The following is a 24,133-nucleotide window of genomic DNA, read 5'->3' on the forward strand; positions in this document are numbered from 1 at the left end:
ACAAAAGTACTCCACCCCAGTTTAGAAAAATAGCTAGTATGTATCTGAGTAAAACAAGACCAAAACAACAAAACTCAAACATACACAAGTAAAGATATCACTTTTTAAAAGTTTAAGTGAGACTTATTCTGTAGGAATCAATGGCAGAATCTTTTTAGCACAAAGTACCTGAGATACGTCAAAAACAAAGACGTTGTGGACCACAAGGAAGGTGAGGCGCCGAAAAACCAAAGCGATGCTTTGGTTCCTTACTGCACAGGGGAGGTGATGTGTTGATTCTTTCCTCACAGGTGAGGCGACTCATCGGTTCCTTACTGGCAGGGGAGGTGGTGTGTTGATTCTTTCATTGCAGAAAAGTCAAAACATCAATTTATAGACACACAGCCTCAGTTCTTTAATGTGGTGCGTGGTGATGAGAAATTAATGCCTAGGGATGTAGCGTGGAAAGTCCAGATGTGCTGTGATAATGGATCCACAGTGAAACAGGTGCTGCATTGAGTCTGCAGCCATGAAACAGGGGCTGCATCAATTCTTCAGCTGCAGGACAGGCGCTGCATTGATTGTTTTAACTGCGGTGTGTCGATGCATGGATTTTCTCCTTCAGATCACCAGCTTACACTTCCAAAGGCTCAGGGACTGGAGTTGGCACCACTTGGCGAGTCAAGACTCTCAGCAGAAGAGTCCAGGCCCGGATAGGTGAAGTCTTTGATGTCCCTGAGACTTCTTAACAGAAGGCAAGCTCAGTTCAAACCCTTGGAGAACCTTGGAAAGCAGGATGTAGAAAGCCAAGTATAGTCCTTTCACTTCCAGGACAGAAGCAGCAATCAGCAGGCCAGCACAACAAAGCAACCGGCAGAGTGGCAGTCCTGCTGTCCCTCCTACTGCATCTAGCTCTTCTTCCTGGCAGAATGTTCTCAGTCCAGAAGTGTTCTAACAATGTGGTTTTTGAGGTCCAGTACATATACCCATTTCTGTCTTTTTTAGTAGGTAGACTTCAAAGAGAAGTCTTTATAGTGTACAAAACCCTGCCTTTGCCTGCCCTGGCCCTAGACACACTCCAGGTGGTTGCAGACAGCTTTGTGTGGGGACAGGAACAGCCCTATTCAGGTGCAAGTGTCAGCTATTCCCCCACTCTAGCTCCAGAAGACCCATCAGCTCCCTTTCTGTTACTTTCTAGAGTGAATACACAAACAGCCCAACTGTCATCCTGCCCAAGTGTGTATTCAGCTGACAGGTGGAGGCACAGAATGGGTAAGTAAGAAAATGCCCACTTTCTAAAAGTGGCATTTTCAAACTCACAATTCGAAAACCAACTTCACCAAAAGATGTATTTTTAAATTGTGAGTTTGGAGACCCCAAACTCCAAATCTCTATGTGCTCCCAATGGGAAATGAAACTTAAAAGATATTTCACGGCAATACTTATGTTACCCTTTAGAAGAGATAGCCCTTGCAAAAGTGAAAAATGAATTTGCAATAGTTCACTAGCAGGACATGTAAAACACACCAGTACATGTCCTACCTTTTACATGCATTGCACCCTGCCCATGGGGCTGCCTTAGACCTACTTTAGGGTTACTAACATGTAGTAAAAGGGAAGGTTTGGACCTGGCAAGTGGGTGCCCTTGCCAAGTCAAAATGTCAGTTTAAGACTACACACACAGGTACTACAGTGGCAGGGCTACTCGTGTGGTTGGCAGGCCCTGGGCACACATGGTGCACTATATTATGGATTTACTAGTAAACAAAATATGTCATTTATCTATAAACCAATCACCAATACATTTTAGACATGGAGCACTTGCACTTTAGCATTGGTCAGCAGTGGTAAAGTGCCCAAAGTCCTAAAGCCAGCTAAAACTAAATGCAGCACAGCATCAGAAATGAAAAGGTGACAAGTTTAGAGACAACCCTGCAAAAAGGGCCATTTCCAACAAAAGCCCTGAAGCAGTTGAGGATCATTTAGCATGCTTAAAGTACCTATAAAATCCTCATACAGGAGGTGTGGACACTCCTACTATGAGCTGCAATGCCTGTTTGAGCAATATAAGCTTACAATGGTTAAGTAATTCAAAGGAGATATGAAACAGTTGCCAAAGTCTGAATAATGGAGGTCTACAAATGGGGGCTGGAGGAAAGCATGATTCTAATGTTAATCCCTCTTAAGAGGGTGTGCAATGAGAAAAGCAATCCACTTGTTGCTCCTGCTGAGGGAACATTTGGTAAAGGTGGAACAAACATTGAGCAATGTCAGTGAAGACGCATCTGCTTTGGTCAACAGCATAATCCTCACTTAATACACTAAGCAAATGCTACAAAAGAGAGTGTGTCTTCCCAAGAGTATATATGTGCTGCAATACTAGATCTACAGTACAAAAAAACAAAGGCACTTTTCATTCCTTTATCAGAATTAGATGTCTAAAATTACAAGACTTGAATCATCGAAATAATGGGTGGTCTAGAAGAAGAAGAGCTGCATATTTAAGGAAAGGAAAGGAAAGAATTGAAGTGCAGCCCTCAACCTCCAGAAAGCATGGGGCTATTGAGTCTCAGTATGTTTAGCAGCAACTAACACCATTGCCAGGTAACATTAAATCTGGAGCAACTTCAGCTTCAATTTCCCTGCTACCCTTTGCAAGGAATGGTTTCATCTCAGTAGGATTTAAAGCAAGCACACGGTACAGGAATGCAAGCACAGAAAGTGCAGAACCAATGACAATTGAGAAGATGTTCCAAGGCTGACTGGATAATCCAATCAGGGCGTACCTGGATCAAGACCCATTGAGCTATTGGAATGGTAAGAAGGAACATTGGACAGAACTCAGCAGGCTGGTTATAAAGTGTCTAACATGTCTGGAAGCCAGTGTGTCTCTGGTTCATGCGTACCTTGCAGCTAAGCCAGTTGGCAGGGTCAGAAGTGCCAATCTCTTGCCTCAAAATGTAGAGAGACTGATGATAAATAAAATGAACTCTTTATACAATATAATTATAATGTTCCTGAAGACACATTCATAGATGAGAGCAGTTAGTCGGAGCTCACAAGTGAGGTGAATGATCATCTCCTGGATGACCATCTGAGATGGAAGATGAAGTCTACTTTCCCGATTAAATAAATACACAACACAACAACAATGGATATGGCTCTTAACAAATATATATATATATATATATATATATATATATATATATATATATATATATATATATAGTTAGACCTGGCAGCTTTTTGGCGTGTCTGCCCTGTCTTTATGCCTTCTAACCTCCTGGTTTTGGACTCTGTTTTTGCTGGTTTATTGTCTCTGCACACTGTACTACTGATAATCAGTGCTAAAGTGCAAGTGCTCCATAGGTAAGTTGTACTGTTGATTGGTTTATCAATGATTGTGATATTTGATTTACTGGTAAGTCCCTAGTAAAGTGCACTGGAGGTGCCCAGGGTCTGTAAATCAAATGCTACTAGTGGGCTTGCAGCACTGGTTGTGTCACACGCATTAGTAGCCCTGTAAGCATGGCTCAGACCTGCCACTGCAGTGTCTGTGTGTGCAGTTTTAAACTGCCAATTTGACTTGCCAAGTGTACCCACTTGCCAGGCCTAAACCTTCCCTTTTACAACATGTAAGGCACCCCTAAGGAAGGCCCTAGGTAGCCCCAGGGGCAGGGTGCAGTGTATGTTGAAGGTAGAACATATACTAGTGTGTTTTATATGTACTCATAGTGAAATACTGCCAAATTCACTCTGCAAGGCCTATCTCTGTCATAGGTTAACATGGGGGCTGCCTTTAAATATCCTTAAAGCGCAGATTCCCTTTGAGAGCAGATAAAAATGTGGAGTTTAGGGTCTCTGAACTCACAATTTAAAAATACATCTTTTAGTGAAGTTGTTTTTTAAATTGTCTGTTTGAAAATGCCACTTTTAGAAAGTAGGCATTTTCTGGCTTAAACCATTCTGTGACTCTGCCTGTTTGTGGATTGTCTGTCTGGGTCAGTTTGACAGTTGGGCTGTTTTGCACCTCTCTAGACAGTGACACAAAAGAGGGTGGGGGTGTAGCCTGCATGTCTTGATGAGCCATCTGAGCTAGAGAGGAGGGAGGAGTGGTCGTTCACACATGAAAGGACTGTGCCTGCCCTCACACAATACAGTCCCTGACCCCCTGGTGTGCTTATGGGGCCTGGCCTGGAAAAGGAAGGATCTTGCAAACACTTGAGACTTTGCTTTGAAGCTTGCCAACTTCAAAGGCAGAACAGGGTATAAGAAGAAGACCCAAAACCCCAGACTTTTAGAATCTTTCTGGAATCAAGAGGAACCTCTGCCAATGAGACAAGCTGAAGAGCTGGAGGAGGGGTACTGTCCCTTTGCTATGTTGCTTTGCTGGACTGGCCTGCAGCTGCTGCTCCTGCCTTAAAAGCATGCAAAGGGTGAACTTTGCTGTGTGTCCTGCTTGAGAAAGTTATCCAAGGGTTTTGAGTAGAGCTTGCCTCCTGGTGGAAGTCTCAGGTACACCAAAGACTTCAATTTCTGCGACCTGCAGCACTGGGAACTGTGTGTTTTGTGCTGCTCAAGAGGAGAAACCACAGCAACTCCACCACAATGCCTCTGGCCTGCACTGTGACCTGCCAACGCCACACAGATTCTCATTGCCCACTTCGCACCACGATCCTGGTCTCACCGATGTCGTCATCAGACAACTTCACCCAAGCTACTGCTCGCACCGCGACCTGTGGGCCACACACTCCGGCATTGCCTGCTCACACTGCAGCCTGGGCATTGCCAATGGCACCGCTCCTGTTGACACCGGTGCCACTGCCTGCACTGTGGCCTGTGGACTGTGCTCGTAAGGTACACGGAGCACCGTCCCGTCCCACACCGCAGCCCTGGTCCACTGGCGCCAGCATCATTGACTCCAGTGTTGTCACCAGGCATCCTGCCTGTACTGTGCCAGTGTACACCGCTCGTGAGAGTCACGAAGCACCGCCCCATCACCCACTGCTGGCTTGGGCCCACAGACAACAGCGCTTCAGCAACAACAACAACGCTGCCTGCACCGTGACCTGGTGACACCGCACGTCGCACCGCCCCACTTCATACCACAGCCCTGGTCTCACCGACGCCACTGGACACCGTCACCGAGCCTCTGTCTGCACCGTTACCTGTGGGCACCGCACGTCACATCATCCCGCTTCACACTGCAGACCTGACGCCATCCAGCCCGGAGTTCAATCCGCACCCGTGTGACTTCAAGGGCCCAACGACTCCTGCCCAGACTCTCGAACCAACAACGTAACGTCAGTGACGCCGCTCTCACAAGCTCATCGCGAGGATCGCGATGCCGTACAAATCAAAGGTACTGTTTGCGGGTCTTTCCGACACCATAGCTGCCTCGTGACGCTGTGGCTGGCCTGAACTGTTGGTTTTGTTGCTCACGACGCTGTGATAGCCCCAGGTGGAGCTATTGACTTCAAAGAACTGTATTTTTGAGTAAATCCTACAGAATTAATATTTTTATTAATGTATTTTGGATTTTTATTGTATTTGGTCTTGTTTTTAATAGATAAATATTGTCTATTTTTCTAAAACTGTTGTGGTGTCCTTTTGTAGTGCTTTCACTCTGTTACTGTGTGTTATGTGCAAATACTTTACATATTGCTTCTGAGATAAGCCTGATTGCTCATGCCAAGCTACCAAGGGGGTGAGCAGGGGTTATCTGAGCGGGTATCTCCCTTATCCTGACTAGAGTGACGCTCCCTACTCAGACAGAGTCTAATCCAACTGTCAATTAGAGACCCCATTTCTAACATATCTATCTATATCTATATCTATCTATCTATCTATCTATCTATCTATCTATCTATATATATATATATATATATATATATATATATATATATATTTATTTTTTTTGGTTTGTGCTACTGCATCTTGTGAAGGCTATGCTAAATAAAGTTAAGTTGATGACCAGTGTGCATGTCACAGATAGTCAATCAAGAAAGACATACAGCAGTATTTTTGCCAGGACTGAGTGAGCGGTGAGAAGTGAGAAAGTCTAATTCAACCATAGACTTTAAAATGAGCAATGGTATCAGTGGTATCAGTCTGCAACATCAGCTTTGATTTCATACAAAGAATAAGCTGCCACCTCCAAACCAAACCCTTTTTTTGTTTCCCATGCTGGACTGCCACTGAAGATTTAAAAGACTTCGCTCTATTGTGTATTGCTTCCATGGTAAAGAGAGACTCTTAGCTAAATGGATGCTGCACTTGGAACAGGTAACTAATACCAATCACTACCAAATGATGATGATGATTTGATGACAGATGGGAAGGTCTTTCCAGGTAAACTAAGCTTGATATGCAATGATTGGGTTATCATCCTAAATCAAAGCGTGCCTTATCAGTGTCACTTGGATATCTACTTTACTTAATTGTTCTTCTATTAACTTTAGCCCATCATCTCCAGGTTTTTCTGGCACCACTCAGGTTACCTAAATTAAACTAATACTCAATTTATTTTCATTTCTTTTTCAACAGGTCAATCTCTTTTTGAATGGCATCTTAAAGTATCATTGACAATAGCCAGAAGAAGCACCAATGCTTATCTACTTCTGGGGAAAACAGGAGGACTCAGGGAGGTGTACCCTTGAGGACTGGAGAGAGGTGCATTGATTAGAAAAATGTAAACTAGTGGCTCAAGTGGCAACCTCTAATTAAGTGGATGTGGTTGTGGTGTGCATGTGTCATACGAATGGCACACTTTCATTTTTTCATCTTTTGGGTGATTATCTGGATACATGCAACTGGTTGCCGGGGTTTTGATTGTTATGAGACTGACTTTTATTTATCCAGGCAGTATGATTCACTTGACATCCATGCCATTCTTCTCCCCTTCCAATCCTCTGGTCCTATACCCTCCCTGTGACGATGCCCATATGTTCCACTGCACTGCGTACCAAATGCACTTCCAAAAGTGTATACCGAAGCAGTAACTTATTATAAGCTGGATCCTTTGAAAATAAGATGGTGGATGTAGGCACTCTGAAAGTATGCCTTCTGTGCCAAGACCTTGCTTTCTGACAAACTTGGTGTTATTCTGTTTAGCCGATTGCCAGTAACAGTGTCTAATTTTCCTATGCAAAAATTACTCGGGAAAATGTGTTTTGGAACCACTTTTTTACTTAGCCCCGCATGAAAAGTCACCTCAAAACTTTCTTAGGACGTATCTGAGGTGGGTCACTGCCCCCCAAGTTATTAGCACACCAAAAAAAAAGTTTTTCCTATGGAAACAGAGATGTGACAATAGCTACCCACTGACAACCACCGGTGAGGAGAAATATATTTATTTATGTAGTTATAGTTAGGACCTAGTTTCCACAGATAATGTTTTTTGTTTTGCTAATAACTTTGGCCCCACTTGACAAAATGTTCCCAAACTTTTCAAAACATATACTTTGGTCAGTTCTGCTGCTGTCTTGAAAGTTTCAGGGGGATCAGTCAAGCAGGGGCCGAGATAAAGGAGGGTCTCAAAAAAAGAATTCTGATTCATTTTTCCTTAGGATCTTTAGACATGCCTACAGCCCGCACCGTTGAAAGGAATTGCACCAAATTTGTCAGGAAGCTGGATCCTGTTCCACAGATTATGCTTTGTGTGGTTTGGTGTAAATCCGTTCAGTAGTTTTGGAGATGTTGAAGGTTGAAAAATATAGATATCTGGGCACTCGGATTTTCCTCGGGTCCAACTGTCCGTGTGCTAAGTGTTGGCAGCCATCTTGGGACACGGTTTCAGTAAAAAAAAAAGAAAAGGGGCCAGGGTAGAGTCACCTTGACCCTTTAGCTCTGGTGCTGGGGTCCCAGAAGGACCCAGTGAGGGCTTAAAAGCATTTTATTTTAAACATCGGAAATGTCTGCAGAGGGGTCAGCAGATTTTTCCAATGTTTTAAAAATAAAATGGGCAGTTTCCTGCCCACTGGTGGGCCAGGGCCTGGGGGCTTCAAAAAGGAGGGGGGCACATGGGGACCCCTCCTACGGCCTCCATAAACCCCAGGGACTGCCACCTCCAAGGGCAATCATAAAGTAAAATGTGGGGGACCACGTCGCCCCAGCGCCCCAGGGACCCCCACCTCTCTGGATACTGCTTTGGGAGGCCCTGAGACCTCCATCAGAGCCCTGGTGACCACCACCCCTAGGGCTTCAAATTAAATGGATTGGGGCCGCCACCTCCCCTGGGCAGATCTTCTAAATCTAATGTGGGGTGGCTGCCTTTCTCCCTGCAGCCCCCATGACCGCCACCTCCCCGGGGCTCAAGATAAGGGGTCAGTTGCAAACTCCAGGCCCCAAGGATCACCACCTGCCTGGAACTTTGTACATTGGAGGGGGGCTGCGTAGCTCCCTTTGAGGAACCGCTGATGGCCCTGGTGAACGCCGCACCACAGGGCAGCTCCTGCTATATCCCGGGGTGCCCACCCCTGAGACATTGCTGCTTGCTCTGACTTAGCGGGATCTTTGACAGCTCCCCCCAAGTCAAAGGAAACACTCCGCTCACAGAGAGTGAGAGCTGTCAAACAGCTCTTCCATGCAGTGAGTGGAGATTTACTCTGTTTCCTTGCCCATGGTAATGGGGGCAGGGACATGCTTAAGCAGCTCCCTGTCTGTGACAGTAGTGCCAGCTCCCTATTGAGATGGGGAGCAGGCTGGGACAGTGTGGGCCTTCAGGCTCTCCCGCTGTCCCCAAAATTGTGACTAGGTTCCCTTGTGGGCACCCAGGTCACATGGCTGGGCCCAGGAGGATGGGGTCACCAGGGCCGAGATTGGCCACTGGGAGGGGGGCTTGCCTTCCCCCCCCAAAAAAAACTAAATATTTAGGCTGGGCCCTGGGGATGGGTTCCTCAGTGCTGAGATTGGCCTGGGGAGGAGGGCAGTGCGGCCCCCTCCCTGAAAAATAATAAGTATTTAGGCTGGGCCCTAGGGGATGGGGTCCCTAAGGCTGAGATTGGCCTGGGGATGGGGCATGTAGACCTGTGGCCAACTACCACTTTGCATAGTCAAAGGCCATGCACATCATGGGGTTGGGTGGTTATAGGAGTTGGCGGCAGGCCTTGCGGACAAGGCCTGCTGCGCACAGCCAAAGGTGGTGCACTGCATGAAGTTGGGTGGTTACAGGGGTTGGCCTCAGGGCCTGGCCACAGACCAGACCCTGTGGCCAACTGCCTCCTTGCACAGCCAAAGGCCATGCCTGGTGGTGGTTGGATTAACGTACAATATTGAGAATTACATAAAACCATAGAAATTCACTGAAAAAAACTGAGGATACAGGGACGTTATAGTTAAGAAATAGAATTTAAAAAAAATAGAACTTCAATTTAAAAAAAAAATTTTACACAGATGTTATAGTTAGGCTCACATTTTAAATTTGCTAAACTATAGAAATGCACCTGTTATAGCTCCAGTAATTTCAAGTAACTATAACTTGCGCCCTCACCATGCACTGCTAATTATCAAACAAATCACAGCGCCAATGACACCTTTGACAACATCATTGATAATGTCAGTATAACATCTGCAGTAAAATTATTGATCAGGTGACTGTGCATGGTGGGGGTACGAATTATAGTTACCTTAGGGAGCGAGTTATAGTTACTTGAAATAACTATGACTATAATTTAATTTCTATTTTTGTATGTTTAAAATGTGAGTCTAACTATAACGTCCTGTAACCTTTGTTTTTTAATTGAATATATATTCACTGAAAAAAACAAAGGTTGCAGGGATGTTATAATTAGGTTCTGAATTTACTTGTCAAAACCATAGAAATTCAGCAGTTATAGTCAGAGGTAGTTCAAGTAGCTATAACTTGCGCCCTAGGGTAATTCTAACTCATGCCCTCGCCATGCACAGTTTTCTTATCAATAATTTTATTGTAAATGTTGCAGTGATAATATCAAAGATACCAAAGAGATGTTATCAGTGATATATTATGTGAAATAATTAGCTTGTTTTTTCAGTGAGTTTCTATGTTTTTTAACATAAAGTATTTTTAATTACTATACATTAATCCAAACACCCCCACGTAAGGCCTTCGACTGTGGGTGGTGGGGGTTGGCTGCAGCCAAGCCCTTATAACCACCCAACGCCGCACTGCGCATGGTCTTTGACCACAGGGCCTGAAGGTGTCAGTGGATCTGTGAGTGGGTGTATGAGTGCCTGAGTCAGTCTGAAAGTAGATATGTGAGTCTATGAGTGGGTCTGAGCAGGTGCATGAGTGTCTGAGTGGGTGTGTGAGTGGCCGCATGAGTTTGAGTGCATGTATGAGTGAATACATTAGTGTATGAATGAGTCTGTAAATGTTTCTTTTTTCCATATCCTTGAATATTTTTGAATATTCATGGATATTCAAGGATATGCAAGGATTATAGGACACCCCTATATGACACCCCTGGGGTCAAGGTACCTCCACCCTGACCCCCTTGTACCACTAGTCATTTCTATTTTCAACCCTGGGGACCCTCTCCTATGGCATAAAATGGCGGGCGCAACTTTCTAGTCAGGTTGTAGTCAGCCAATTACAGCGCTTCTAGTCATGCACGCATTGGTGAAAATTCACAATTATTTGTGATTTATTAACAGCCAGATATATACATGTTTGGATTTCATTTAATTTCTCATAATCTGCTGGACGGATTTACACTGAATATCCAAAAGCACAACCTGCATACCAAGAGCTAGCTTTTTGCCAAATTTGGTTCAATTCCATCCAGCGGTTCAGGCTATAGTCGTGTTCAAAGGTCCTATGAGAATTTGCATAGGAAACACAGCTTTTTTGACACCCCCTTTTTCTCGGCCCCTACTTGACAAATCACCCCAAAACATTCCATGTACAACAAGAATCACTGGAACACTTCTTTTGGAAACTTTTGTGAAGATTTATCAAACGGCGACAAAGATATAGGCAAGTCAAAAAAAGGTTTTTCTATGGAAACATGGTCCTAACTATAACTACTTACTGGCGACCATCATTATATTATATATATGAGGAGAAGATTTGGTTCTGTATTTCTGGCAGTACTTGTCACAGCCCCAGGCACTTGTCGAGTAGGCTATGCCTTGTGTTTTCAGGCTAAGCATAAGAGAGAGTGACAACAGTCACCTCACAGATGCATTGTCCTGCTCCAAGTCGAGCCCGATGCAACTGTTTCATTCCAGCAACATCATATCAGAAGCACTCCAGGACGGTGCATCTCTTTGAGCCTTTCACTGTTAAGTGTGTGAAGTTCAATGGTGAGGTATGGGTGACAAGAATAAAGGGCTGATTAGGCATGTGCATAATGTGGGTAGTCCTTCACTACATTTGAGAACGAGAAGGCAAAAATTACGTGAAGCTACCAAAGATTTGTAAAAAGTGTTGCTCCTGCACCTCGCTTGATTTTTCTTAGAGGGGCATACTTTGTGTACAAAAATGACTTGTGTTACCAGGGGGGACTGGCTTGAGCAGAAAATTTCCCTTAGTAAGACAGAACCCCGTGGGTGAAATTGTGTATTCTATGAAATGGAGACAATTTTCCACATTTAGTGAAAAACGACATCCGGTAATTATGCGGGACCAGTCTTGTATAATGAAAATTACACATAGGCCTAGTGCTGAAGAAAAATGTAGCTCTTTGAAGGTTGATAAAAAGTGGACCCCTGGGGCAAGGTAATTATAACAGCCAGTATTAGCCAGAGAGCGTAGAAGTTCAAAACATGTGACAATAAACACTACACTAGAGTATTTGCAACTTACCATCAAAGACCGTTGCCAGTTTCAGGACGAGGCAGAAGGTTAAATGAGTATGGGGTGGGGAGGTGGAGGTGAGGGCTATATGGCCAACTCACCTCAGAGAAGACTTCTGAGGCTCGGGTGGGCAGAATGAGAAGCATGCGCAAAGTGACGTATTTTGCATCATAGAATTCGTAAGTTAGCATTCTCAGATCTGCACCAAAGTGTCTAAGTTCTTTGGAGGGCCCGAGGCAATTCCGACAACAAAGTGCATGCAATGTAGTACAAAAACAATCTTTTCCAGCATATGAACACACCTGCACACACAGACGCTGAGGTTAAGTGAGGTTTGCCTGCATCCCCCATGTCACTCCCTCACCATACTTCTTGGATACAGTTCCCGAAAGCAGTCGACTCAGCGATAAATACTGAGAACCTTATTGCATCATTTTTTGATGCTCCAGTGGCGCAGTGTGCCGGCCCATATTTACAAGGCCTCTCAAAGCCACCTTGCATGCCTTTTAATGGCTTTGTAAATACAGCCCCCTGTCATGCATAACTCTGCATGAACGGGTTCTCCATGGGTGTTTGCTACGAGTGTTCCCAAGCAACATCCATGGAATCTGACACATTCCCAGATTTACAAGGCTGGGAATTTGGCAGATTCCACTGTCACCTCATGGGTGGCATTAAAATGCACAACTGGTAGAAATAACATTATCTCTCCCTGTTTTTTTTTCCTCTTTCTGTGTGTGCTGCACACATAGAGAGAGGAAAACTCCATTAATGATTATTTATGTGCTGGTAGGGGTCTCTTACTGCACATAAACAATCAATCCTGCAATGCAGACGCCCTTGCTCCATGACGCAGCGGTGCCTGTGTTGGCGCCAGGCAGTAGCTTTTGTACTAGCCAGACGAAAGCCCAGGGATGTGTTGTATCTGTAAATATGACGCATCCCTGCACTTTCAAAATAAGGCATCGCGGCCCAGCAAGCTTGCTTGTAGCGCCAGGCTGCATCATTTCTTTGCAAATGAGCCCCTGAGTGCGTAGGTCTTCTGACGCACTTCATTGCCTGGACCACTGAGATACAGGCAGGGGAATAGCATGCAGATTCGACGCTGCTAGAAATATGGAGCTAGCCCTGTCCAAGGTGCTGCATTCAAAAGGAACACTGCTCAGAAATAAACATCCTTGAGCATGTTATGCAGTTCCCACAGGCAGATGCATCCACTCCTGTAAGGAGGATCTGACGCGGACATGCTATCATGAGAAGTCAGCTCAGCAGGTCAATGTGCAAGCTGAAGTGACATGCCTGTACAGTGCAGCTAAAGGACTTGGTTCCTGGATGGGACACAGCCTTCTTGTTAGAAGGTGTCGAAATGAATTGGCTGTCGCGAGATAGAAAATTAATGTGTAGAGTGTCACGTTAGTATTGAAGCTCTATATTAATATTTGTTTTCATCTTTGGTTTTCGTGTACGCCAGCCGTTGCTTTTCCGGTTACATGCAATAATGACACAGGAAACGGTTAACAATTTCACCTGGCCTGAGACCTGTCTCTTGCTCATAGACTACCTGCTTAGAACCCACTGAGCTATTTATATTGCACCTTTCCAGGGTTACATCTTGGTGATCATCACAGGGAAGAAGGAGCGAGTCGTATACCACCTCACACTCCCCATCTATCGCGCCTTCACGATCAGCCAGCGTTTGCAGCAAGATTGATTGCCAAAGCCAGACCCCGCCAAGCAGATCCGCCCGCCAGCCCTGCAGCACTCCCCAGCCCCACAGAGGCAGATTTTTCTATCTGAGCGCATGCATCAAAGTGCTACAAAAATTACAATGTCACAAGGCTGTGCCGGAGATTTATGAGATGCCGTGAGAGAGAAAGGATGGGTGTGAGGGAGACTGCGCGAGAGGTGGCGCTCGGTGGGCTATGCACTCTAAGGTGGGACATGCTTTTTAAAATTTTCATAGAAACATTCTTTGAGTTGAAAGAGTGTGTATATTATCATTACTTCCTTTTTAACTGAATCGTTCTGATCAAACACCCCGGTTTTCTATCTCACAGATAATTATTGATGTTGCCACTCTGTTGACGACAGGGACAAATTACAAGAGAGCTATAAGCAATCACATGCTGTGGTTCAGAGATCCCCGCCTTACAGTTTAACATGTTAATATATGTTTTTTTGCAATACTGGCGTTTCTAAGCGTTCCCAATTTTGGGTGGATAAAAGAACAGAGGCACAGCTAGATAAGTTGATTCTCCCAAGATCACACATTTTGATGAAAACGTTAAGCTGGGATTGGAACTTAGGGCCTGATTTAGAACTTGAGGGAGGGGAATTCTCAGTCACAAATGTGTGACGGATATCCCATCCGCCCTATTTAGATCCCGTTCTATCCTAATGGGATCGTAATAGGGCAGAGGGGATATCTGTCACGTTTTGTGAGGCAGTATTCTCTCTGCTAAGATATAAATCGGGACCTTAATATCCTAGATCCTAAATCAGCAGTTTTACCATTGTGTTTCCAGACTTAAGCCCAATAATTTCTGTCACAAAATGGTTTTCTCTCTAGCGATGTCACAAAGATCCTTATCACTGCTCAGGATTTTCACCCCTTTTAATTGAGTTATTATTAGTAAGAAAGGGGTTTAACAGTACATGCTACTTTTAGACTTTTCCTATTAAATCAGGTAAAACAGAAAGGTAAATAAAGCAGTATATTAATGCAGATTATCACACACATACACACAAACATCCGACGTTTCCCTCCCCCTTCAAGTACTCTCAAAGTGTAGAGGAAATAAAGGCGCACAGTCTTTTCTAGGCATTTACCCAAGATCACACGCGTGTAAGAAGAGAACTGAAGACCTGGACGTCTGATCGTGCACCCTAATAGGGAGAAACCTCTACATCAAAGCACAATTGCATCAGAAGTGCTACACCAGCACCAATCTCTACTGAGAATATTTTGCTGAGAATCCCAGTGCCATCAGATATAATTAATATATTTAGAAGTGAACGTGCTGTAAGGTTCAAGTTGAGGTTTAGGGTTAGAGGATGATTAAGGTACATAATTTAGGGTTATGCATTGCATTAGACATAGTGTAAGGAATATCATTAAGTTTAGACAAAAGTTTATGAACAGGGATAGGTGTAAGTTTGGAGTCAGCATTAAGGTTAGGGGTAGGGTGAGGCATGTAGTTAGGATGAATATGTTAGTGTCTGGGAAAGAACTAGATTTATAGATAGTGTTCAGTTTAGGGTTAAGGAAAGCGTAGATTTAGTCTTATGACCAGCATTAAGGTAGAGGGAGTGGGATCCTCATCATTATGTCGAAGATTAGGTTTTTGATAAAGGTTACGTTTAGGATGAACTCAATGGATATGACAAGCGGAGGTGGTGTTGTGATCCTTGATCTAATGACTGATTACATTTCTATGCACCTGGTCAATGTAACTGTGGATTGATGTAGGTCGATGTAGTGGCCCTTAAGGTGTAACGTACAACCCCCTGATCTTTAGATACATACACATCCCCAACCCCGCAAATTCCTCGTCTGCATTGTATGCTTTTACCTCAGGTTATACTCTTGAGTTTATTTGGGATCAGCAGTCCCCTTTAATATTCTTTATCTCTGAAAACATGAACCTGGTGCCCCAGCTTTGTGCTTCAAATGGTGTCTGTTTACCCGAGGCGAGGCACGATAACCTTACTTCAGACATGTGACTCCACGTTCATCCGAATTGCTACACGTTTCCCGAAGTTCCTAAGTGCTCCTGTCGTTGTCCTCAGATGATGTCGGACCTGGCAGAAGTCAGTACCATTTAGAGATGCGAATGTTAACGTAACAGCTCATAATGGGGTCTGGCAGCTGCATTCAAACCACTCTCTCTGCCGCTTGATTACTTCTTGTCGTCTTCTCTTCCTCGGGTCTACCTCACTGGAACATGTTCGCTTTGAGATACAGGATTAGGCTTATGGGTAGGTACGCAAAATTCATGTGATTTGCTTCATTGCAGAAATTCGTGACATTTTGGCAAAATTATGTACAATTCCGTGTCATTAGACGAAATGTAAAACTGACATTTAGACCCGTTTTTTGTGTGCAAAATGCATCCTCACATCCTTTTCAGACACGAGGATGCTTTTGGCACTAAAAGAAAATAGTGCAAAAAAAGCAACTTGATCAACAGCTGCTGGAGCTGTATTCGCTGTGTTACCTTGTGTCCGAGGTACATTTTTACCACATACAGCACATTGACTAATTGTTTTTTGTTTTTTTTGTTTTTGTTTTCCACAAATAGCCAATAGTTATGTGATGTGGCACAATAGCGTAATTTCCGAAGTTTTGTGTAACAAGAGCAATTCAAAATTACCAAAATTATTCTAATTATGCCAGCATATCGATCAAGCCTTTCATTATGCCTTTTGCATAACATATTCTAGAGATTAGGTTGCTTGATTTAAAACCTACAAACGTGTGTCACATTATTTTCATTTCCCCCGAAGCTCAGCCTCTTCCCAGGTAAAAGGGAAGCTAAGAAACTAGGTAATTCTGAATATGTAGTGAAATATTAAAAAAGAACATTCGCACCTAAAACTGTCTTGAAAGGGACAGCCACAGTCCAATTATCTCTGATCATTTAGTACAAACTCCAAATATGAGATTTCGTTTGCTTTGGTGTGCTAGTATTAGGACACTAGAGTCTCACCTTCGAGGAAGAGGCCTTTTCCACATTGTTCCTAAATCTTTGCAGAGTTGCAGAAACGAGGAGAATGTATGTTGTCAGCATTTTGATATTTGCCTAGCATGGAACAAAATACAAATGTAAAAAAGTTTCCTCTAAAAATAGTGAGATCATGCTGGCAAGTCTGAAAAAACGTTTAAAAAAATTAATCTGCTTATGAATTAAGTACAAGGAAAACCTTGTTTATATTTACTTTTTAATGCAAAAAGCTGTTACTAATTTTGACTACAACCAAATTGCACTATTCTTTCATGGTGCAATATGCATTGATCTATACTATTTTGCTGCACATTTAACTTTGTGAAAATTAATTTTGTAATTTAGCCTGTTCGGAGAACACATTTGAAGAATTTATGTGCAATATAAAACTGTCAATTAAATAAGGGTTGTGAATTGTGAGCAGACAACTGGTAAAGTTGTTTGCAGAGCCTCTCACAATCCATGGTACACAGAAGGTTAAATCCTGGCATATTAAAATATGAATGTAATTTGGACCGGAGGGACAGAAGCACGTATTTAAGAATGTGGTCCCATAATTTCATATGACGTCTTCCTTTCTTCCCCTTTTCCTCTGTGGCAGGAAATTCCCATACGAGAATTTATCATCATGTCAAAGTCAATGGGCCATCCCGGCCTTATTTACAGACAAGGAGGAGGTTCTCCCATTATGTGTGTATTGAGCTGAGCCCTTTGTATGAGACAGGCCGAATGACAAAGTGTTTTTTAATGGATTTCTGTCCTTGCTTGTTTTGTGGCTCCAACATGCCTCCGACATTTCAGAGAGGAACATGCACACAAGTTTTTTCCCATGGTCTTAATCTGTGTTTACCCTTGACTGTGAATGATTCAGTAGCCCAGCTGACCATTGTGACTTGATCAACACTAATGCCAACAAATGACAAGAGGAGAAACCCTTTTATCTAACTGGGAATAAGCTCGTCAGAACTACTAGATGATCGACGCAAGGGGCTTACAAATCACCTGAGTTACATCTCTATATGATGAACCGGTGAATATGCATTAACTGGTCCTAAAGTGCAATGAGTAGCTTTAACTTCTTCGGGGTTCTTATCCCAGCAAATCCAACCGGTCAAAGGCTTGCTCTCACTCTCTCTTCAAAAATGGCACTCAATGACCCAATGACATACGACCTCCAACTGGACCTGCCAGTAGTCCATACAGATAAACCTTAAGATGGCACTTGAGACCAGTCCCTGTTTTCTGGCTTTATTTGTTCTGTTTTGATTAGTAAAATATTGCTCTACCACATACTTCTTCCGTAATAGGATGTATTTGTTCAGTAGGCCCGGGCGAACAGCTTCCCTTCTTTTAAAAATAACGAACTAAATAAATAAATGAATACATAAATAAATACATAAAATTAAATTCAATGGTACATGACTGCTGCTTTTGCCTCTGATTCCTTCTTGCCCTTCTGGTACCCTTTTACTCATTCAACTGCATCTCTGCCTGAAGCATGTTGCTTTATGAATTACCGGGCCTTCTTTAATTAGCCGCCCTTTAGTGTATGAGCACACAGCATCTCGCTGCCCCTGTGGCAAAACTGTTTAGTCCTTACTATAACTATAATTTGTGTATCTATCTATCTATCTATCTATCTATCTATCTATCTATCTATCTATCTATCTATCTATCTATCTATCTATCTATCTATCTATCTATCTATCTATCTATCACAAATCTTTACTCATCTTCCCACTGTGGGCTGTGTCCCATAACACAATAACTGCACCTTGGTGGCCATCACCCTCAAGATGAAAAGACTTCCTATAAGTGCAAAGCAAAACAACACACTCACAACCACATGCCCCACACCGTAAAGCTTGCTATCCATGTGGTTAAGTACTTCAGCACTCCAGATGGGGGTAGAAAGTGCTAAACCAAATGCTATAATACAATAAAAAAAGAAAAACTCCATTTAGGAAACAATGTCAGACCTTGAACTACAGGAAAAACCCTCAGAGCAGACAGGATGATCTGAGCGAAGTGTATGTCTACTCATTGCAGTCCACCTGGGAGTTAATGTCAAGCTTTTCATGGTTATGAGCCAGACTGTATCAAGTGGATCAATCTACGAGGGGGTTGTGAAGTTTTGAAATCGAGCAAATAGAACTTTAGATTTTTTTTAAACTTTGAAAACTTTGTGAAATGCTAAGTTTAAAAAAAAAGAAAAAAAAAAAGCTTCTGTGCCTCCTTCCACAGCAGGAAATTCTTTCCACTTCACATAGGTGTACTTGCTGCTGCTCGGCAGAAGTCTTCCATCATATGTCTCACCCCAAACAGGACCACTGTGCAACTTTCTTCATGGTCCCTGACTCAAGAAACCTTCTCCCCCCCCATAGGTAACTTTGTCTGTCTGCTTTCCACATGCATTCTCACCATAGTTCCCACCTCAAGACAAGGTAAGGGGCAGACCTCAGTCCAATCTCTAGTCCCGTTCAATGCCAAGTGTTACAGATAGTTTCACAGAAGGGTTGACTTGGTAGTCCTAGATTTAGTAAAGTTTAATATGTACTTCGTTCCATTGACTGCTAGTTTTCCTATAGTTATGGGCGGCGCTATATAATTTTCGTCTTGTGTAATCCTCATTTGTGTCATAGTGTAGACCCTAGTTTGGTCGTAACACGACCATACTAAACACAAATAATTATTGCTGCAGGTCACAAAACATTTGGCAGGCACAACAGCTCGTGCTTCACACGTTTTCTGACTAGCATGACGTAGTCCATCCACTATAGTGAAACGGAAACATTTGCCTGTTTGCTGTATTGTTGGTAAAGTCACTCTATGGTGGCATAAGTTTACCACTGAGATTCCACTACCACTGTGAGCTGCATCTGTTCCAATACACACTTAAATTTGCAGGAAAAGACCTACTTCCGCAAAGGTTAGCCCCCCCTAACACCAGACCGTTGCTTCACTAGCTGCAATTGCGGTTGGCTCGTAAGTGGACACCTATGGCCACATCTGCATCAGCAGTTTTGGTTGCACTTCAGAGTGCACTACATAACCTCAGCGCTGAATCTGCACGGCAGGGCTTTTGAAGGGTTATATTTTGAGGCGGTCATTTCAGTCCCTGTCTGTTGGAAAATGGGTTATTGGTAGGGCAGGTAGGTACCTACACCTAGCAACAAGCCACAAACCTCCACATAAGTACAGTTAGGTCTCAGTAAATTAATCCCAGCTCTACCCTTGGTAGCTTGGCATCGAGCGTCAAGGCTTAACTTAGGAGACAAAGTGTAAAGCATTCAAATATCACAAAACAGTAATTAAATAAAACACAGGAAACAGTTTAAAAATCCAAAACCAATTTATAAAAATAGCTTATATTTTTATCTTTAAAATGACACAAAAACGATTAAAATCGGTTCAGGGGAACCGGAGATATGAATTTTTAAAGTATTATTATTTTCTAGCGCTTAGAAACAAAAAGCGCCAATCGGGTCATCTGGTTGCACCAGGACCGGGGCAAAGTCAAACTTTCAGGCCGACCGCGATGGAGCCCTGCTCGGCTACAAGTCGCGGGAGGCCTCGGTTAAAAAGTTACCTTCTGACTTAGTCTCTTTTTTGATGTTTTTCTTCCCCGGGACGAACCTGCCAGTTGGATCCGACCTCCTGGAGCCCTTGTCCGGATACGCGAAGTCGGTTTCCTCGGTGGTGATTTTTACCTTCGGACTTAGTCGTTTTTTCGAGATGAAAATCCTTCGACCGGGGTAAACCTGGATCTTGATCCGACGTCCATGGAGCCCTTCTCGGATACGATGGCTGGGAGGTCCCGGTCAACTTTTTACGTTCGGACTTAGTCTCTTTTTTGGATGTTTTTCTTTACCGGGACGAACCACGAAGTCAGGCCGGGTCGCGGTTGAGGCAAGCCGGCTAGAATTTCCGCGTCGGGTCGGTCACTTTATGGAGCTTTTTTTCAAAAATTCTCCAATCTTTTCCAAACTTCTGGGGCTTCACCCAGATGTTCTTTTAAGGTTCTTTTGGGGTCCACAGCTCACCCCAAGGGTCTAGAAGTTCTGTGATGGTCCTTGGGGGTGCGGACTTCAACTCCCAGAATGCACCTGGCGCAAACTCCTTTTTGGCCACTGGACAGTGGTCAGCTGGTCGCTTTCTTCAGGAGTTGGTGCAGGGGACTCTGGTTTAGCAATTTTTCACCTGTAGCAAACAGGGAGTCCCTCCTTGAACCAGTTGAAGCCAGGCAAAGTCCTTCTTGTGGTGAAGCCCAAGTGTGCAGCTGGTGCAGTCCTTCTGAGTGCAGGGTCCAGGTGCAGGCCAGGGGTCCAGCAGGGCAGTCCTTCTTCTTCTTTAGTTCCTTTCTTGTTGAATTCTGGAGGGGATCTGAGGCGTGGGTGCAGGTCTGCCAGTTTTATCCTTGCTCCTGAGTGAAAAGCAGGGGGGCCCTGGTTCTCCAATCAGGGACAGGGTCGTCCCCCTGTGATGACCACTTCCTGGGAAGTGTGGCAAAAATCCATCCCAGAAGGCAACAGTCTCTAAAAATCCAAAATGGATGAATCTGATTTTTGGAGGAGAGATCTGGCTGAGCCCACCCACTGGTGTGGCTAAAAATCATAAACACACCCCTCTCCTGCCCTCTCCTAATCTAATCAAGGGGGCACCTAGCTGTCTGGGGTTGCAGGATGTGGGGGTGTTGCTGGGTGCTCCAGATGTCCTTCTCTGCCTTTGAAGACCAGTTTGGCAGCCCTCCCCCTTCCTGCCTCACCATCTGCTGAGGGGAGATTCTCTCCCCCAAGCACATTCCTTTGTGTGAAGCCAGGCCACTTCACACCTCATTAAAGTGGCCTGGCAGAAGCTGCTGCAGGCTGGCCAATCAGAGCACAGCAGCAAAAACAATGCAGAGCTGAAATTGGCAACTTTTTAGGTAAAGTCTAAACTTTTTACCTGGACTGGTTATATTAAATCCAACAACTGGAAGTTGTGGGATTTATTATAACAATCAATTTGATACCAAATTCTTGGTATGTAACATTTAAGGAGACTTTAAAATTTAAAATAAAATCTGCCCATTCTAGCCTATGAAGGCCATTTACTTCAATGAGGGAAAAACGAATTTGGCTGTTTTTACCTCACCAGGGCTTATAAATCTATTTTTATAAAGTCCCTGCTTATAGTTACATGGCACCCAGCCCTAGGGGCACATAGGGCACACCTTAGGGGTGACTTATATGTAAAAATAAGGTAGTTTAAGACTTTGGAAGTACCTTTAATTCCAAAGTCGAATTTGCATATAACTTTAATTTAAAAGCAGCCAGCAAGGCAGGCTTGCTTTTAAAATGACACTGGGCACCTCAGCAATGCACCTAGGTGTGCACCACCTATGCTGTGGTCCCTAAACCTACATGCCCTACCATATACTAGGGACTTATAGGTAGGTTAACTTAGCCAATTATAATTAGCCTAATTTGCATATCCATTTTACACAGAGCACAGGCCCTGGGACTGGTTAGCAGTACCCAGGGCACCATCAGAGTCAGGAAAACACCAGCATAAAGTGGAAAATGGGGGCAAAAAGTTATGGGGTCTCTGCAATCAGCCCCAGTTTCTCACACTGTCACACAGTAAATTCAGAGAATGTGGATTTTCTTAGCAATGGGCCAGTATGGTAATAGCTAATTTCCTTGGACTCCTGCATAACCTATAAATATAAAATGTTTTATTGTGAATGCCAAGCACTGGCAAGATGAACGGATACATTTGTAAAACTATTAAATAGCTAAACAGAGCTCTGTAAGAAATACAATATTGGTCATGGTGGGAAAAAAGGTAGCAATTGATTTTTTTTCACAGGAATCCAGGAAGTACAACATTGATGTTTATTTCTTAATTATGAGGTAACTTCCAAAGACTTAAGAATTCTGCAGCCTGATTAACAATAAATCTAAAACTTGAGAAGAGACAAGTAGAATGCATCAAGACTTCTACTGGCTCTACTGGATATTTGCATGTCTTCGCACATTCACAACATCAATGCGTGCGGGGGATTGTATTTGTGTAACCTCAGCTGTGCACAAGTATATAGTCTATGTGTGAGTGTGTGCATGCTCTATGATGCTCAGAGCACACTCATTACTGGTAATATCTGAACATTTAGGTGTGGCGGGCAGTCACAGATACATGTGCCATGTTCTCATTCTCAAGCAGTGCTTAACTTGAGCCAGTGGTTTTGGTGCTCACCACCAGCACTTCATTATCAACACTGGCAATTATGACAGTCTGCCACATGGCAGCGCTGTTTGTCTAAATTCGAGGTGAACACAACAACAGTTGTTTAATAATTCAGTATGTAACGGTGTGAAGCTGCTACATAAAAAAAATTGTATAGTACACCAAGGGACTTGCCAATGTTTCATGACTAACACCCCATCCATCAAACATCTATGCCACTAAAAAGTATGAATTTGTAAACATTCTTGAGGGACAGATTCCATTCTACCCATGTCTGCATATTATATTCATCGTGGAAATGCTGCATACCTTGCGCTGGAAACATTAAGGTACATGGAGATAGAAAGTCAGTGCTATGCACTTCCTGACTAGTTGAGTAGGACGCTGCACAGGCCTGGGTCATGTAGCTGAGCAACCAAGAATCCTTGCTGGGGTTGGCGGCTGGAAGTAGGTGGCCAAGACTTCCACTGCTGGTAGGCAGCACTGAAGCTGTAATTATTTAAGAAAACTTCACAAGCTTTACATTTTACAACGCTCACATAGTTTAAAAAGACAATTGCGAATTTTCAAATCTCAAAACTTTGCACACTCCTTAATTTCAAATTTACAGCCTCAGATTAGACACACTGTATTACTCCACCTACTAAACTAGTATCTCTATCTCTCTTTTGCGATGGATCTATATGCCTTTTATGGCTTCCTCCATTTTTCTAGTAGGTATTTGTATTAGAACTAGAATGTGTGTGAGGGGAGCCATATCACCGGCTGGATTTGCTGCATTCCAGATGGCCAGGGATAGCATCGCGATCTCCAGCATTTGCCTGCAAGGAACAACGCGCTGATGATTTCCCTCAATGACCCAACACAAGGGAAGGAGATCATGGCGTCAATTATGGAAGACGTGCATCGCCCGGCAACCCGGCGGCATCCCAATTACGTTCATGCCTGATACTGTTTAGGATGTGCAGTATTGCGTTAAATTGACTGGCACAACTCTGGGGTTGCGAACACGGGCCGAAGGCTGATGTAGCTCCAAGTGTTTACATCCTGGATCTCTATGCAAAGGCCCATAAGTATGTGTGGGGAGGGCGAGCAGGTCATTACAGGCACAGTTCACGAATGGACAAGTCAAACCAATTGTCTGAGATCAATGCGCCCCCACCTTCCCGTTGGACACATGATTTCTGTTCTCACAGATTTATGTTAATCCGTAATTAGGCCCTGTTAACAGAACACTGACCTGTGCAAAGCTGAATATTAAGAACGATATCCTGAGGAGCGTTGAGCTGTGGGAGTTCTTGTCAACTGGAGCTGTACAGTAAATAATATCTAGCAATTAGAACATGCATTAAAGTAGACTCCGCAACCCTGTGCCTTAACATTTTACTGCGGACCTTCACACAGTAAATTCTGTACTGTAAAA

General features: G+C 43.6%; 1 protein-coding gene across 2 annotated transcripts in view; it reads right to left on the reverse strand.

The window, feature by feature from the left end:
- The window catches only part of LRRTM4 (leucine rich repeat transmembrane neuronal 4), a 1,757,998-nt gene that overhangs the window by 1,242,722 nt on the left and 491,143 nt on the right, over positions 1 to 24,133 (reverse strand). The window lies entirely within an intron of this gene.

Source organism: Pleurodeles waltl, chromosome 11 (genome assembly GCF_031143425.1).
Source record: "Pleurodeles waltl isolate 20211129_DDA chromosome 11, aPleWal1.hap1.20221129, whole genome shotgun sequence".
Lineage (NCBI taxonomy): Eukaryota > Metazoa > Chordata > Amphibia > Caudata > Salamandridae > Pleurodeles > Pleurodeles waltl.